Source organism: Camellia sinensis, chromosome 9, assembly GCF_055761805.1.
Source record: "Camellia sinensis isolate YWXY chromosome 9, ASM5576180v1, whole genome shotgun sequence".
Classification (NCBI taxonomy): domain Eukaryota; kingdom Viridiplantae; phylum Streptophyta; class Magnoliopsida; order Ericales; family Theaceae; genus Camellia; species Camellia sinensis.
Window position 1 is genome coordinate 38,793,209 of NC_138969.1, and position 19,947 is coordinate 38,813,155.

Here is a 19,947-nt window from a genome sequence, read left to right on the forward strand (position 1 = left end):
TGGAGAATGGAACTAATGATGTACTCTTAGCCCGAGATCTGGATCTGCTAGAAGAAAGAAGGGAGAGAGCTGCAATTCAGCTGGCGACATACCAGCAGTAGCTTGCTAGGGCTTATAATAAGAAGGTCAACCTAAGGGAGTTTCAAGTCGGTGACCTGGTCTTGAGAAAAGTCGTCGGCAACAAGAAGGATCCCAAAGAGGGCAAGCTTGGCTCGAATTGGGAGGGACCCTATAGAACCATCTCGGTATTGGGCAATGGGGCGTATCGGCTTGAGGATAATGAAGGCAAAGAGTTTCCAAGGCCCTGGAATACGTGCAATCTGAAATTTTTTTATCATTAGACTTTCTTGTTCTTTGTTATTAGCCGAAGTAATAAATAAAGTTTTAGCTTGATTTTTTACACTTATGACTGATAGGATAGTTGACGATGTTTCTAGAATACATGCATAATGAGAACCCAAGTGAAACTTAAGTTCACATTAGGGGGCAGAGAGTTGGAAAGATGGTTCCTGGAAAGGTAGAACGTACAAGCTAAAATCAGTTTAACACTTATTGAAATTTAGATTTACAAGCTGAAGTTAAACCAAGACCATGTTTAACACTTGTTGAAATTTTAAGAAAAATTTACAAGTTGAAGCTAAACCGAGGTCATGTTTAACGCTTGTTGAATTTTAGATTTACAAGTTGAAGTTAAATCGAGGTCATGTTTAACACTTGTTGAAACTTGCGTTTACAAGTTGAAGTTAAACTAAACTTGAGTTTACAAGTTGAAGTTAAACTAAGGTCATGTTTAACACTTGTTGAAACTTGAGTTTACAAGTTAAAGTTAAACCGATGTCATGTTTAATGCTTCTTGAAATTCAAGTTTAAAAGTTGAAGTTAAACCGAAGGTCATGTTTAACACTTGATTGAAACTTGAGTTTACAAGTTAAAGTTAAACTAAGGTCATGTTTAACACTTGTTGAAATTTGAGAAAAATTTACAAGTTGAAGTCAAACCGAGATCATGTTTAACACTTGTTGAAATTTGAAAAAAATTTACAAGTTGAAGTTAAACCGAGATCATGTTTAAACACTTGTTGAAATTATAAGAAAAATTTATAAGTTGAAAGTTAAACCGAGGTCATGTTGAAGGATGTTGGTTTAAAGTGTTAAGTCCAGGCCGAGATAAACCGTTGGTGCGTATAACCGAGGTATTTCACCCCGAGAAGATTACATAGTCAAGGTGTACATTGAAGATATGCAAAATATTCTAAGTATAAGAGTCATACAAGAGCAGAAAAAAGAAGACAAACATTCAAAGAAGAGATTAGAGAATGCATTCAGAAAAGAAAGAAGGAACTTCAGCGTAAACATTGAAAAGTAATTGTTTTGATTACAAAAGTGGCACGTCGGCCAAATTAAAGCTTACACTGTTCCAAAAAGAAGAAAAATAAAGTACAAAGTACAAGAAGCAAAAGGGAAACATTAAAATAATCTACTCGGCGTCGGCGACAGGTTGTGTCTCTCCTCCAGAAGACAGTTGGGAAGACTTCTCAACAGCCTTCTCAGCCGCGAGCTCAGCATCAATCTCTTGAAGAGTTTGATCAAGGCTTTTCTCGGCGATTGGCACCTCGGAGTCTGTCTTCTAGAAGGTGACATCTTTGGAAATTCATCATCATCTTAAGACAAGTTCATGACTTGCTCATTCAAAGTAGGGGACTTAGCCCCAGCAACCTCCTTGGTCTTCCTCACCAAAGCTTCCTCCTCAGATCCAGAATCGTCTTCGGATTGGCTAGGAGTAGGGAGGAATGACAGGGCAAGGACGTCGGCATTCCTGAGAGGGGAGTCCTCGGGGACATCAAGTTTTTTTAGGGCAGCCATCCATCCAAGGGTGAAACCCTTGTTGGATCCCTGCTTCACCCGACTCTTGTAGTCCGCCGTGACATCGGCCACCCCCTCAGCGTATGCCTTTTCGTCCGCAACTTTGATCTCGGCATCTTTTGTGGCTAGAGTAGCCCGGAGCTTGGCTTCAGCCTCAGCGGTTTTTATTAAGGCCTCGTTCTTCTCGGCTTCAAGGACCTTGTTAATGGCCTCTGCAGTGTCAGCTTTCTCCTCAGCCGCGTCCTGAGCTTTTACAACTGCCTCGGCTTGATCTACCAAGGTCTTCATCTTGTCCTTGGCCCTGTTGAGGGACTTTTGTAAAGTGACGACCTCCCTGATCTTGTCGGCCAACTCCTTCCTCATCTCAAAAGCTTGCATTGAGAAGGAGTGGGCGTGCTGGATCGCCTAAAAGAAAACGAACAAGACAAAAGTTAGTAAAATTCTCTGAGTATGAAAGAATGGAGAAAGAAAAATACCAAGTGTGAAAGACTTACTTGAACTGAATGCTGGAGCATCAGAGCGAAATTCTTGTACTCGCTTATCTCGACGTTTCGGTAAAGATTGTTTGGAAGGAGCAGAGCCGTAGAGAGGGCGATGCCAACTTCGAAGTCAGTCGCACTGTCGCCAGCTCTGACCGGCTTGTCCTCAATGGTGATCGAGGAGGCCCAGAGGGCATCTTGTTTCATTGGCCCCGAGGTTGTGGCCAACTCGGACCTCGGTCTCTTTGACCGAATGGACTGAGATGGTTCGGCCTTGGCGGGCCTCTTCTCAGCGGCGGAAGGGGGCTTTTCACTATCAGCCAATTTTGAAATTGGCAAGGTGTCCTCAGTATCAATCTGAGTCACCGTTGCCTTTGGCTGAGCTTTCTTGAATATTTTGGGTTTCGGCTTAGGTTGAGGCTGAGATTGTGCTGGTTGAGCGTCAACACTAGAAGGGATGTCGGCCAAGAGATCTTCAGCGACTGCCTTTTTGCGGCCCATCTCAGCAGCAACAACAGTTCGGCGTCGTTGACGACATTGAGATGGTGGTATCAGTTGTGGAGCCGAGGTAGATGGCTGCTCTGCTGGATCAGAGGTTGACCCCTGATCTAGCCGAGATGATGAAGTAGTTATGGGAAGAGTAATGGCGGACGGAGGAGACTGACTCTTCTTCTTCTTCTTTGGAACGTCGGGAAGAACAGACTTATAGGTGGGAATGAAGTTGAGTAGCAAAGGAGCTCTCCGCCTCGGAATGGGTAGATCCAACAACTTCTTTAAGCCCTTGCTGGGGAAAAAGGACTTGCGGAAGTCTTTTGCTGGTTGAGGAAGAGCTGCAAGAAAAATAGACATTAGAACAAACGAAGTATTAAAGACTTTAAAAACAAGTAAGTATAAACACTGGGCTCTCACCATTACCCTCTACAAAAACTGTTCGAGGAAGAGGGTAGAGGTGGAGGTCCTCATCTGGAGTGAACTCCCAGTTCCTCGAGATAATGAAATAATCATCCCCGGCTCCCTTATTGGAGTCTGGGAGGTCGACAACGATTTTATACTCTATGGACCTCACCTTAAGGTAGTAAATATAGTCTTTCTCTAACTTTAGGCCACAGATGGTGCAGCAGTATTGGATATCGGCTAAGGTAACCCTAGCATTCTCCTATTTGGCTAAGGCTGTTATACCATTGATGACTCAGTAGGAATTGATGGCGAGCTACATTGGGTTCAATTTATAGTAATGGAGTATCTTACGGAAGAGGGTGTCTAGTGGGAGCCTAAGTCCACACTCAATAAAAGCTACAATGGGGAAAGACATAAAATCAGTTGTGGACATGATGAAGTCTTCCTCCCCAGCTAACCTCAGATGGACGTCGGCGGGGATGGAAAACTTCTACCTAAAATATTCCATCTTGGTTGGGGTATTTACCCTATGTTTCCACATACCCATGACGTCGGCTTAGGGGAAAGGTGTATAAGTTGGAAATAAAGTGTTCTGTAAAGGCTTAGAAGACCTCGGCAAAACCTAAACAAACTCTAGGGTAAAGATTTTTCGCGATCCAAAGTAAAGGTTGTTTGAGTTTTTCCCTAAGATTCGTGTGTTCTATGGCAAATCTCAAACCTAAGTCTAAGCAAATGGAGATTGGAGGCAAGAATCTGGAAAAAAACAAGGCAAACAGAAACAAGAGCAATGATTCAGAATCAAGAATAGTGGTGAATCATCAAGAACACTGTGACAGAGTGTGTGCCAGGGTGCAAGGCCAAGAACAGTGGCAAAATGAACAAGTATGTGGGTATTGTGTGTATATTAAAGAACAGTTTGGGCAAAAAGCAAAATCATGAGATAAATATGCTCAGAATACATGGTTGGATTCAAAAAACGCAAAAGTGAATGACCTTGCAATTACAGTATACAGATGTAACAGTTTGAGGAAGAACAAAAATTGAAGCGAAGGAACAGTGACTTACAGGGGAAGATTAGGGTCGCCGAGATCAGACGGTGGCAGCAACCGAAGAAGTGCATTAAAATCCTCGCCGGAGGGGGAGAGCGGAGCTGGTTGCAAAAAGCTCCGCAAGAGGGGCAATGGCAGATTTGGGAGAAAAAGTTAGAGAAAGAGAGAGAAAAAGTTTGATGCTTCAGAAACGGTGATGCAAAAAGTGAAGGGACAGAGAAAGAGAAGTGGTTTTGATCAAAAACCACAAAATGGTGGCAAAACTGCAATTAATTGCTTAAGGCAACGTGCCTGTCAGACGGCGCACGCACGAGTGATGCAACTTGATGGCGCGCGTCGGGAACGGCTCAGTAGGGGAAAGACGCGTGGCAAAAACGGTTGGAATATTGTGCATGACAGCTCACATACATGATAGAACTCTTGAAGTTCTTGGTTTAAAGAAGCAAAGACTTCGGTTGGGAGGATGATCTCGGCTGAGAAACTTGAACAACCCTGGTTAATGGTTCTAAGGCATTGATGGAAGCAAACTATAGGTCTTGGTCATACTGAGCCGATGAGTTCTTACTTCGGCAATGAACAAAGAAGCGAGCTTAGCCGACATGCTAGAATGAAGTACTAATATAGGTTCCATCACCTCAGGATGCCAAGGTAATAGAACCTAGGGGCCAGTTGTGAGGACATATTTTCTGAGTGCCAACACGTGGCCAAGGTGACGCCGAAGTGTCAGCCGATGCGCCACGTGTCTTGGTCGAGACGCCGAAGTGATCTCGGCTAGGCCGAGGTTATCCCCGAAGATATCGGAGTCCGAGATAAGCGGATAAGGGACAAGAGTCCTAGAATGAAGAAGGACCTCAACCTGGATAAGGATAAAACTCTTAGGAAGTTTATCTTTATCTATTGGAGAGTCCAAGATAAGCACTGAGCTGAAGTCCATTGAAGCCAACCTTCTATTGGGACTAGGATTGAGCTGGCTATAAAAGAGAGGCACCCCTATGGGTCTAAGGTACGCAATTTATATTCTGAATAGTGAGTTAAGCACTTTTGCTATCTTTGAGAGATAAATGACTTGATCGTCGGAGTGTCCCCGGGTGGACGAACTACCGCCGGAATCTTTTCTTTCTATTACAGGTCGTTCGGGCTTAATCTATTCTGCCAGTGTTCTTCAGTTGATTGCTTGATTGGCAGTGTGGTCGGAAATTGACACACACACTAACTTTTCTGATTATATATATGAAGCCCAAGGGCTTTTTGGGGAAGATAGTTAAATGCCAAATTTTAATTTTTAACTTATTTTGAATCATATCACTTCTCTATTTTTTTTTACATACTTTTAAAAAAAAAAAGTCAAAAAAAATTAAAAAATTAATTTTTAACCAACTTTTTAAAACAAGCCGAAATGTGCCTATAATATGGGCCAGTTCGGAAGTGCACACAAGGCCCTGTCTTTTTCATTCTGTTTGCCCACCGAGAAAATCGATAAAATCATATTTTTGATCTATTTTTTTAGTAGATAAATTTGATTTGATTAATTTATTTCTATTCGTTGTACTTTGTTTCATACCAATAAAAACGAAAGAAAATAAAAAAAAATAAGGGTAAATTACACTTACCTCGCTTGAGGTTTCTGACAATTATAATGATCTCTCCTGTAGTTTCAATAATTATACTAACTTCTCTTAGTTTTGAAACAATTATTAAGATTTCTTTAATCTATTAAGTTCGTACAAATGGCATTAGTTAAGTATAAAAACGACTATATTACCCTTTAATTTGCATGTAAAAAGACAAAAATATCCATAAACCAACTCATTCATTATCAATATGGGTAAATTACACTCACCTTCCCTAAGATTTTATGTATATATATATTATCAATGACCCATACATATTTTAACATTATTTAATAAAATTCTTAAATTTCATGCAATATAAAAATAAAACTCTTAAATTGTTAAGACATTATTAAAACATTTAATGAAAAAAATTAACTTTCATTAATAAAATACTTTAAAATAAACAATCTATCTAAAATTAATATTAGATAATATCCTGATAATTTAATATAAGACTTATTCCAAACAACATAAATAATGTAAAATTTATCATTTTAAGTAATGTATTTATTATTTGAATTTTTTTTAAGTTGAAATAAATGGATTTTTTTTTCTCCCTACAACTTTCATTACTTATTTATTAATATGTAAAAAAAATTATTATTTTATCTTTTTTCAATTATACATTATTCTCAAATTTTAATTTTTATCTTTCAGTAATTACACTTCTAGTCGATAGATAAAAAAAAAAAAAGAAAAAAAGCTAATATTTCTTACATGATTAAAAAAATTAAAAAATAAATATAGAAGTAAAAAAAGTCTTACCTCTACTGAGGTTTTTGACAATTAAACCGAACACAATTATCAACATTAATCTTAACCTTAAACGCACTAAATTTAATTTATCCTATTAAATATTTATTTTTCATAAATTTTTCAAAATATAAATGTAATTTGTTGACTCTATTTTTTTCCACAACAAGTTTTTGAACTTTTATAAACAAAAAATAAAATAAAAATTCAACCATTAATGAAGATGAGAAAGTAATTTAAAGATTTACATTGATAAAAAATAGTTTAAATGAGATAAATAAAGATGGAGAAATATATTTGAAGTATCATACACATCAAATTAATTGAATAGTTTATTGTTCTCAAATAATTTCTCCATACAAATAAAGATTAATTTCAATTTTACGTGTAAGAAATGATAAATGTTTGAATTGTTTATTATTCTTAAATGATTTCTTAATCTTGCATTCCCTATCAACTAATTTTAATTTATTATGAGTTGATTAGATTTTTTTTTTTTTTACTTATATATTTATTTTTTAATTTTTTTTACATTGACTAGAAGTTTAATAACTCAAAGACAAAAATTAAAATTTGAGAATAACATATGATTGAGAAAATATAAAATAATAATTTTTTACATATGAATAAATAAGTAATGCAAATTGTAGGGAAAAAATAAATCTATTTACTTCAACTTAAAAAAAAATTTAAATAATAAATAGATTATTTAAAATGATAAATTTTACATTGTTTATGTAGTTTGAAATAAGCCTTATATTATTAGGATGTTATCTAACATTAATTTTAGAGAAATTGTTTATTTTTAAGTATTTTATCAATGAAAATTAATTTTTTTTCTATTAAATGATTTAATAATGTCTTAACAATTTAAGAGCTTTATTTAATATTGCATTAAATTAAGAATTTTATTAAATAATAATGCTAAAATATGTATGGGTCTTTGATAATATATATGCAAAACCTTCAAGGATATGAGTGAAATTTCTCATTTGAATAGATAAAGTAATTAATGGCCAATTTCGTTATTTTTAGTATTATAACGTATGACATCAACAAATTCTGTTAAATAGATTAACAATGGTAAAAACTTGATAATAATTTCAAAAATAAGAGAGGTTAATGTAATTATTAAAATTATAAGATAGATTTCCATAATTACCAGAAATGGTAAAGTAATTTACCCAAAACATATAATAACTAAATTGAGCTTCTCTCCCACCTGGAAAGAACCAAGATCCCAAACAAAATTACTCATCTTTATATATATATATATATATATTAACCCATCATATTTTAATCATAACATTCTTTATTGTGTTTGTTACTAATAAAAAAATTGATGTTCTATTTTAAAAATTATTTTGTCTATTTTTTAAAAATAAATGAGATAAAATAAAAATATTTTAATTATCAAATTAATCTAATTTTTTACATGGATGATATACACCAGGAACCCTACAAAATGAACAATTGGAATCATTAAAATAAAACCGGTGGTGGAACTTATGTGCCCCTAAAATTCTCTCAAATTTAAATTTAAATTTAAGAAAAGACCAACCCTTTTATTATTACACGACACATCAATTAACATTTTCTAATTTTAACTTTCTAACCATGCAAGTCGTATATTTCCAATAGGGACTAAATCCTCTTCAGTTGGGTCACTACGTCAAAATTGGGCTTTAGCGGCCGTTTTTTACCGCCGTTAAAGGCTGTAAAACTGCCGTTAAAACCTTTAACGACGGTATTAACGGCGGTTTCGTTACCGCCGTTTATGCACGTGTCGGAAAAAGTACAACCGTCGTAAAAAGGAAAATTACCGTCGTTAAAAGTCGACCAAAAACGGCGGTAATATAGGACCAAGAACGGCGGTTTTTTACCGCCGTAAATAGGCTCAGATTTTTTCAAAAAGTAATTCTTTCTTCTTGCACTCCCCAAGTTTTGAACCCAAGACCTCTCATCCACCCACACCAACCACTCTGTCATAGCCACTCTTCATGAAATATATTTCCTAAATAAATATTTAAACATTACTTTTACTTTATTATAGATGGTTTCGCCGGAGCTCGCCGAAGTTTCGCCGGAGCACGCCGAAGTTTCGCCGGAGCTCCGCCGGCAAAGACCGCCGTCATTAACGGCAGTAATGATTAGGCATTAGCGGCGGTTTTGTTACCGCCGTTAAAGGCCGGCATTAGCGGCGGTTTTGTTACTACCGTTAATAGAGGGTTTCATTACTGTCGTTAAAGACACTTTAGTGGCGATTTTTTTAACGGCGGTAACGAAACCGCCGTTAATGATAAATTAACGGCGGTATTAATGGCGGTTTTCGTTACCGCCGTTAATAGTACCTTTAACGGCGGTTTTCGTTACCGCCGTTAAAAAAACCGCCATTAATGTCTTGTTTTGGCGTAGTGGGTCTCAGTTGGATCTCAGTTGGATGGTTCGTTTTGGCCTATTGTGGACCTATTTCGAGCTCAACTCAACAATTCAAGTTGTACATTTTGTAAGCCTCATTAAATAAGTTATTTATACATAAAATCAAGTTAATCGGATATCAAAAACCACTCAATCGAATCACATTTGTCTTTATTTTTTAAACAAATGTGATCTAATGAAGTGACTACTAATATCCAATCAATTTAATTTTTTATATATATATATATATGATCTGTATAGAAAATTCTTTAACATGAATAATTTAAATTATCCATAAAAAATTGTAGTGGTCCAAAAAGCAAAATGCATACTGTCCAATCCAACATGGAGATTTCCATTATTAACACAAGAAAACATGTCACTTGTGCTTGCACTTAAACCACAATTAATTGGCTAATACTAAATCCATCATCAAACATGAAAACCAGCAGCAGCATTATTAGAATCATTTCAAGATGTGACTTATGCTGAAAATGTTTGACATCTTAAAAAAATTTCGCAATTCTACTCACAACGATATGTTAAGATAGGTATTAATTTTTGATGTATTATACATCTAATCATTTAGGATTCAATTTTCTTATCGCATCATTGTGAGTAAATTTGTAGGTCAAATGTATGAGTTTTTAACATTACTCTAATTCATACCGATCAAAGTTTTAAATATCGAATAATACATGTTAATTTTGATACTGACATTCTACAATATATTATTAGTCAATATAGACAATATTAGCACTGTATTTTCAATACTGATACGTGTTCCGATATGGTTATTTAAAACAGTGATTATACAGAAATTGATATAGAAGGATCCCTTCTCGGTCTTTTTCAATGATGCATTGGATCCGGTCCCCCGGGACTAACTGGCTTGGACTCATACCAGATTTTGCTCAATCCTTCATTTCTCAACCTAAAATGGTGCATTTCTTGAGCTTCTTCGAGCTCTGTCCGGTACCGTACACTAGTTCCCTTCTCTTCTTCACTAATGGATTCAGAGTCCGAGCATCAGACCTCGTCACCGAGTACAAGATCAATGCAAAGCACAACCAGAAGCTCCAGTTGGCCATTTTACTCTCAATACGTTCCGATAGTTGCATACATATATATAGCCATCGTGGTGTTGAATTTAGGTTTTATTATTATTATTATTATTATTATTATTATTATTATTATTACTTTGGTCAAGTACATAGCTGAATTTAAATGAATTATGAACCACTAGTGAAACACTGTACCTAAGAATTAATATTTCATAATGGGGTGTCCAATCCAATGAATCGAACTACATTGTTATGGCCAAAACTAAAACAAGACCTAATTTTTTTTGCTCTTGGTTCTTCAATCCCTTTGCGCATGCCCTTTAGCTAATTCAGCCATATTTGTCATTTTTGTTAAGTCACAAGAGTCCGGACAATAAATATAGAGACAATTTTTGTGAAAAAAATATACAGAATGTACATTTATCTTAAATAGGACCGGCACTCTCAACATGATTATATTCATTTTTCTATAAAAATAAATATAAATATAAATAAGAATCATATTATTGAAGTCACAAAGTTGAGGGTAGCCTCGTGAGATGGTAATTTGTGTAGGCAAATTGGGCCAAGTTAGGTAAGATTATCCTTGGAGGTTGGGCCGCATAGTGGGCTAGTTTGAGAGCTAGGATAGCTCGGTCTTGGGTTAAGCGGGCACTGGCCGGTCAGAGATGGGTTGCTAAGGCCTAGATCTAGCTATCTGAAGGCAATCCCTTAACGGACTGAGATGTCAATAAAGAGGGCCAAGCTATGTATAACTCGGCAAGGTACCATCCTATAGCCAGGGTTAACACAGCTCTGCCAAAGGAAGCATAGAGTTGAGATAGCTCGGTTGACGACAACCACAGCCAAGCAAAAGAGTTTGAACCATCTCACTTGATTGGCAGTGGGAAGGGTGTTCTAAGGATAAGTATTATCCTTTAGGAATGTAACTTATGGAGGACTTTGTTAAGGAGAGATAGAACTCTATTAGGATTGTGCCGTGCGGAATCTATCAAAACTCAAAAATTCCTTATCTTTGTCTATCCTTGATATCTCCCAACCCGTCTCCGCCCCTACCAAATTAAGAGACAGGGATGGAGACCTAAAAACCTGTCCCGGGTGCCGTTGCCATTCCTAGTCATTACTCTTCTAGTCGATACATATTTTTTTTTAAAAAAAAACACACAAGTTAATATTTCTTACATGATTAAAAAAATTAAAAAATAAATATAGAAGTAAAAAAAGTCTTACCTCTACTGAGATTTCTGACAATTAAACCAAACTCACTCATTATCAACATTAATCTTAACCTTAAATGCAAGTTTAATTTATCCTATTAAATATTTATTTTTCATAAATTTTTCAAAATATAAATGTGATTTCTTGACTCTATTTTTTTCCACAACAAGTTTTTGAACTTTTATAAACAAAAAATAAAACAAAAATTCAACCATTACTGAAGATGAAAATGTAATTTAAAGATTTAATTTAATAGAAATAGTTTAAATGAGATAAATAAAGACGGAGAAATAGATTTTTAGTATTATACATGTAATAACCCCGACCTCCGATTAATGCTAATCCATAATTAGTTATGCCTAACAATAATTTAGAAGGAATCCGGAATTAATTTGTATATGTATTGCATTATCTTTGTGTTTCTATCTGTTTGCCATAAAATGATCTGTTCATGTTTAGACTTTGAACTGCGAATTGAAAGTCTTGTCGACGACTGATTCAGAAATTGATTAGTGTGTTATACTAGTTAGATTTTATGTGATTTTATGGTAGACTTAATTAAAATTTGATTTGGAATGTGTAAATTAGATTAATTAGTGTTGAATTGCATTAGTTTGCCTAATTACACAAATGCCACTTAGTGGCTTGATTTGAGATCAACTATATCACACCTTATTACACTTAGAAGCATCTCTTCTCATCCATTTTCTTGACCAAACCGTAGGAGTAAGAGAGAGAAGGAGAACAAGTTTGAGTTTATCTAGAATTTTGCTTGCACTTGGAAGAATTGAAGGCAACTTGGAAGATTAGGCTACTAAACTTGAAATTGAAGACCTAAGGTAGGGAGTTCATCCTTTTAATTATGAATTTGAGTTGTCCTTGCTAGATTCATGGTGAAATTGGTATTTAAAGTCTAGATTTAGCTCAAGGTGTTGTTTTGAGAGTCAATCCACGTATGCATGCATAAATTTCCTTGTTTTGAGTTTGAATTCTAAGATTCCTTCCACGCATGTGTTAATTTCACTCACATTATGGCCATTCAACTTGTTTTCCATCAAATTATCAAGTTTGATTATGTTTTGGAGGGTTTGAATTCAAAGAGGTTCTTGCATGTTGAATTAATAGCATATTCATAAAGTCTGTGTTGATTTTACACAAATTAGGTTGCTCTTGAGCCATGATTTCTTGAAATGATTTTTAATACATGTTGTTTTATGAGTTATCATATGTTTCCTCAAATATTGGCCCAAAAAAATGAGTTTTGAAAGGTTGAGTTTCATGCTTAGAGGTCAATCTGGATTTTTCAGAAATTTGACCCACACTTGAGCGGGGACTTTCACGCTAGAGCTTGAAGCCTGAGTACATGCACTTCCGCTCGAGCGGCGAGAGTCACGCTCAAGCGTGAAATGCGTATACCCAGAAGTTTGTGTGTTTTACGGTCCACTCGAGCGGGGGGGGAAGCCACCCTCGAGCGAGGGTCTGTGTCACACGCTCGAGCGGGGGTGGAGTGCCCGTCGAGCGTGAATTTCATGCATGCAGCACTTTTTCATAAGTTTGCAGTCCGCTCGAGCGGAGAAATCCACGCTCGAGCGAAGCTTCATTGTCTACATGTCTGCTCGAGCGAGGAAAGCCACGCTCGAGCGTGGACCTTATCTTCAGCAAAATTTGAGAAATGATTTTCAATGAATTTTTGCATCCTCATTCCATCTTAGGCATTCCTAGGCCATGTTTAAGACCCCAAAACGAGGATAAGAGATTAGAAACACATTAAGAGCCAACGAAATAAGTTTTGTACAATTACAACGTGTGTTTCAAGTGTGCATCTGTTATGTGTTGTGTAGGTCACGTGCCGCCTACCGTTTGACCAAGTTTACTCTGCCTGTCTGTCTCAAGGCCCACTATGAGTAATAACTCTGTAAAGTTATGTTTAACTTAAGTATTTTCTGACTGGTATGGTATGATCTGTTTTTTGAAATGTTATCTTACGAATTATGAATGAATGTCCAATTTTTTGAAAAGTATTTGTGGCATCCTTAGTTCACGTGGCCCTCGCCCAGAGGTAACAATACCGCGGCCAATCTGCACGTGGCCCTCGCCCGGGGTAACAATACTGCAGCCAATCTGCACGTGGCCCTTGCTTGGGGGTAACAATATCATGGCTACTTGCGCGCAAGATATGGACCTTTATAGTCGTTGGTACCAACTATGCATATGGGTCTCTGGACCAAATTGATCTGATAGCTAATGGGTGTACCACGTATGATCTTATACAAAATCTGAATATGAACATGAGTGTGTATCTAAATTCATTTCTGTTTTGAAGTCTGAATATGTTCTGATTTAAACACTGGATCCTAACTTATGCTGGACACCATTCATAAAACCCCTTTACTCTGTTATTATTCACTGGGCTTCCGCTCACAGTTTATATTATATATGTAGGTGAGCCGGCGGGTGACCAGGGTCAAAGTTGACAGCCTTCTATTTTGTTTTTGTCAGCCAACTGTTGTGCCTCCCGAGGAGATTCCGAACGAAGCCTAAAGCCATGGCTGTTTCTGTATCCATGCTAGTCTTTGTGTATGCTCTGTAAAGTCAGGTCTTGGAAAGTACATTCTGTAAATACCTTGTAAATATTGTGTATCTGGACTGGCATGTTTATGTATATATAAATAAGTTTTGAAATGTTTTGTCCCATGTACGTTAACACAGCTCATTGGACATCGTCTATTTTGTATTATTGCTTCCGCAGCCCCTTACTATATGCTTATCTGTTCAGAGGCCTTTGATAATCCACGGATTACTGGCTGGTTGCGATGCCTAACCTACAGGAGCGGATTTGGGTCGTGACAATACATATCAAATTAATTGAGTATTTTATTGTTCTCAAATAATTTCTCCATACAAGTAAAGAATAATTTCAATTTTAGATGTAAGAAATGATAAATGTTTCAATTGTTTATTATTCTCAAATGATTTCTTAATCCTTCATTCTCTATCAACTAATTTTAATATATTGTGAGTCAATTAGATTTTTTTTTTTACTTATATATTTATTTTTTTAATTTTTTTAATTATATAAGAAATATTAACCAACTTTTTTTTAAATATGCATCGACTAGAAGTTTAATGTCTCAAAGATAAAAATTAAAATTTGAAAATAATATATGATTGAGAAAATATAAAATAATAATTTTTTTACATATGAATAAATAAGTAATGCAAATTGCGAGGAAAAATAAATCTATTTATTTCAACTTTAAAAAAAATTCAATTAATAAATAGATTATTTAAAATAATAAATTTCACATTATTTATATAGTGTGAAATAAGCCTTATATTAAATTATTAGGATGTTATCAAACATTAATTTTAGAGATATTGTTTAATTTTAAGTATTTTATCAATGAAAATCAATTTTTTTTCCTATTAAATGATTTAATAATGCCTTAACAATTTAAGGGTTTTATTTAATATTGCATTGAATTTAAGAATTTTATTAAATAATGCTACAATGTGTATGGTTTTTCGATAATATATATGCAAAACCTTAAGGGATATGAGTGAAATTTCTCATTTGAATAGATAAAGTAACTAATGGCAAATTTCGTTATTTTTGGTATTATAACGATGACATCAACAAATTCTGTTAAATAGATTAACCATGGTGGAATTTTGATAATAATTTCAAAAATAAAAGAAGTTAATGTAATTATTAAAATTATAATAGAGATTTTTATAATTATCAAAAATGTCAAAGGAGGTAAAGTAATTTACCGAAAATATAATAATAACTAAATTGAGCTTCTCTCCCACTTGGAAAGAACCAAGATCCCAAATAAAATTACTCATCTTTTATATATATATATACTAGCATATCACCGTGTTATGTACGGATTGTATTTATAATCTATCTATACTATATATTAAGTAAAAGAGAATTTTTAACCCCTAAGGCCTGTGGGGGATTCAATATCCCAATTTGAATTTTTTAAATTTTTTATTAAAAAAAAAAAACTCAACATGTAGCACGCCCGCGAGGGACCCCGCTACTACTACAGTTCGGACTCGATTTGTGTCACGGTTCTTAATCTTGAACCAAAGAGTCCAAATCTGGCAAATCGTTTTGAGAAACAGACTTTTCGAAAAGAAGTGCCAAACATGGACTGCTTTGCCAGATACAGAGTCGCCACCTAAATATTTTTTTTATGGGGGAATTTAGGAAACCCTGACTCGGTGCCAAAGGCTACGTGTTCGTCATCACCGGAGTTGTCTCGGCTCGGGAGCTAGGGTACGATCGGGGAAGGTCAACTATGAGCACCCCCTTTCGCCCGGTCCGAAGACCGGCCTCTACTAACCGTGATATCCATTTTTGAAAACTTTATATGTTCTTATTCCAATTCTTAGCCTAGAATTACTATGTTATGCGCACAGCAAACAAGTATAGACTAGATTGCCTAATTCGGAAACAAGCATTGCATATCCGTTTGTTTTGAAAAGCGCTTTGGAATTTGCTACTCGCAAGTAGGCTAAAATACGGATTTCAACGAGTTTTTCCAACTCAAACAATCCAACCTTCACCCACAGGCATTCGAACAATAATATCACATAAGCATTTAGCCACATGGCAAACATACTGTCATGGCAACATTCACACGCATGCGAGATGCTAAAGCACAAATACTTACATAATACTCCGTGCCAAAACAATAAATTAGTTAGCAAACATGCGTGTCCTAGTTCATGTCAAGTTGACTAATACAACACATGCAAGATGCAATTAGAGTAGGCTCGGCTAACCTAAACATGGCATGTGAAATGCAACCAATTGATACACGTATTCAATTTGGAATTTGAAATACAAATGTAGTTAGCATGATGTACCGAGCCCGGTGCATGCAGGACAAATGTATGAATGCACGCATGCATTGCATAAGGTATGCTAATTTTAAATATGCCTTAGTCTACCATCATAAGCAGGTAAATAAAAGGGAAGAAAGAAGTGGGGATTGGAAGACATACACACAGTCACCCACACTTATTACAGATTTGCCCTCGCTCGGAGGGTACAAATAAATATTACAGTCCGAATAATAAATAAATTAATTATTACAGAATTTCTACTTAATTAATAGAAAGAATGCAAAATGAAGGAGAGAGATGGCCACAGCCTCCGCCTCGAGATGCGCGAATGATGTATGCTCGAACTCGCCTTGCTCGGAAAGTCCGTACCATACCAATGGCCGGTCGGCACTAAATTATGCCGGTCGGCAGAAACTTCCTGCAGGAGACAGTTTTGACAGCAACAGAGAACAGATAGCATATGGCATGGGATTTCAGGCACATGTGAGCATGGTCATGTTTCCCATCATGTGTTGAACTCAGAGAACATGGCCCTCGATACTCGAGCCATCAATGGTGCATGATAGCCCAAGAGATCGAGCTTGCCATTTGATGAGAAGAATGCATGCAATACACAAATGAGGACCAAGGCCTTATCATGTTGAAGTCAAAGGCCCCGGTGACCGAGAGTTAAGGCACGTTGCATCACTTATGGTATGAACGCCCCTTAACCCTCACACTTGGTTTGACACCCCAAACCAAGTAATGCAATGCATGTTATGCAAACATGGCTCAAAATGCAACATGATATCAAGATACAAGGCATACCAAGTGTCATGCAACTAATATGGCAAGCATGCAATGTTTAGGCATCAAATATGGACAATTTAAGCAATGGAATCATCATGCTACAACACCTAATGAAGCAACAATACAACAAACATGAAACAAGCATGCAATGGTGGCTTAAAATGGTAAAGGGGCAGACCTTCACCCACCTCAAAACAGTGGCCAAAAGTGTCCAAAAGGTGGACCAATACTCATGCCAACAAGCAAACCAATGGTCCTAAGGTTAAGGCACAAAAAGGAGGCACTTCACTCCCACCAACATGACCACTCATGGCATGTCTTGGACAAGCCAAAACAGAATTTTAACATGTAAAAAGGGACTCCAAAACCTCCTAATATGACAGCTTAGGTGGCTCCCATGAAATGCCTCCACCGAGACTCATTTCTAAGCATAAAAGGGTACACCCTAAGAGCATGGAAGAGGTCACAAATGCAAGCATACAAGCATGATTTATAGGCTGAAATATGACCCTAAATGATGGTAAATCATGAGGAGGGCCTAAGCTATGCATGTTGGAGGTCAATATGCTCAAGGCTTACAAGCCAAAACACAAAGGGATGACATCAAACCATGCAAGCATGACTGAAATGAAGGGCCAACAGACCTTAAACATGGTAAAATAATGCCAACATCTCCATGGAACCAAGCCAACACATGCAAGAATTATGGCCTAAACACAAGATACAATTCTAGGCCAAATGGAGGAGTGTAAAGCAAGTATATTAAGCATGCAAATGAGTACAAATCCGGCCAAAAACAGAGATCATATATGACCCAAAACACCTAAAAACTTCTAAAATGAGGCCAAAAATGATCAAGCATGCATGTCACCCTTTTAAGCCAAAATGCAAGGAAACAAGACAATGAAGGGAGAGGGGTGTCCCTCCCCTATGCAAGACTTCAAACCACCTTCCTCACCACTGAAAATCCACTGGTTTTCAGTGGTGAGAAGACCAAAACACTTAAGCAAATAAAGCCTTACCAAAGAGGCAACAAAAAGGCCAAATAAGGCCTAAGAGGGTGAGTTTGAACTCGAACCATGAAAGACTCTTAGTGTTATACAATGGGTGACTTTATTTGCTTACTGGGTCTAATTACTGCCCAAAAGAAGGGCCTCCGCAAGTTAAAAATTTAGGGCGACTCCAAGCTAGTTGTCAAGCAAACAATGGGTGATTTTGCATTGAAGGAGCCTCTGTTGGCCCCATATCGCACCGTGGTTCAAAGGTTGCTCACTCAGTTTGATGATGTCCAAATCCAGCACACCCCTCAAACACACAACCATTTCCTCGATGCCTTGGCTAAACTCGGGGCAAAAGTGAATATACCAGATGATAGTATAGCCATCGTCATCGAGAAAAGAACAACACCAGCAGTGCTAGCCGAAGAAAATACAGAGCAAGGTGCTGAGGGGTGGAAAGTAAATATAATCCAACAGTTGAAAACAGGCCAGAAAACAATTAGACCAACAAAACTTGCATCATTTCTGCTCCTCAAAGGAGAGTTGTATTTTCGCGGTCCTAACAACCTGCTGGCAAGGTGCGTTGACAGACAAGAAGCAACTTACAAACTTAAGTAGATCTATGCTAAGTATTGTGGAGATGGAGATATCAGTCTATGCCGACAGATACAGAGGCAAGGGCATTACTAGCCAGAGATGGAGAAGGAAAGTACTGAGTTGCAGAGGCAATGTGCAAAGTGTCAGTCCTATCCTAAGGAAGAGGAAGCCTATTTCTTAAGCAGTGAAGAATAAAGGTAGCCATATATCGACTACCTTGGAAAGGGCACACTACCCGAGAACAAAGCCGATGCAATCAGAGATAAGAGGCGAGCCCTCCGCTTCTTCCTTAACCAAGGCAAGCTGTACCGAAGAAGCTTCGAAGGGGAACCTTTGGTGTGTTTATCAAAAGATGAGGCAAATGAGGTGCTGAGAGAAACCCACAAGACTAAGCATCAAGGAGGGCAGCGATTATATGGACATCTCATTCACCTCGGCTACTACTGGCTGACAATGGAAGAAGATGCTAAAAACTTTGTAAAGAGATGTCAATCCTGCCAGAAGTTTGGAAACTTGATATATGCACCGGCAGTTGAACTGCACAACATCAAGACTCCTTACCCGTTCCATACTTGGGCATTTGACCTGGTAGGTCCTATAACGTAGTAATCCAAAGGCTACAAATGGATACTTTCCGCAACTAAAGTCAACACCAAGTGGGTAGAGGCTATACCGATGAAGGAGGCAAACGGGGCAGGAGTAGCCAACTTCATCAAAGAAAATATAATCTGTAGGTTTGGCATACCCAAAGTAATGCTGTCTGACAATGGAACTCCTTTTGTAAATCATCATGTGGGAAGACTGCTAGACGCCTACCAGATCAAGCACCACAAGTCTAGTCCATACTACCCCCAAGGAAATGGACAAGCTGAGGTGACCAAAAAAACCCCCATCCGAATATTGAGTAAAATTATGGATGAGGTAAGGGGCACATGGTCTGAACAACTCCCCGTAGCACTATGGGTATATAGAACGTCAAAGAGGAAGCCAACTCAGGCAACCCCATTTTCCCTAGTATATGGGTCTGAAGCTGTGTTACCAGTTGAGTTGGCAGCACCCTCAGCAAGAATGGCTATATCAGCACACTTAGTTCCAAACAGCAGAAAGAACGACATAGAGGTAGCCGAAAAAAGAAGGGATTGGGCCTCGCGGGAAATAGAAAAGTATCATTAGTCCACAGCTCGCCCCTACAATCAATCTGCTCAACACAGGGAGTTCAAGGTGGGGGACTTGGTATAGAAGACAGTGGACGCAATCATGTGGGGGCAACCAATTCCCAAGTTCTCATCCAGATGGGAAGGCTCCTACAAGGTTGCTGAGGCAAACAGCAGCGGGTACTACAAGTTGACA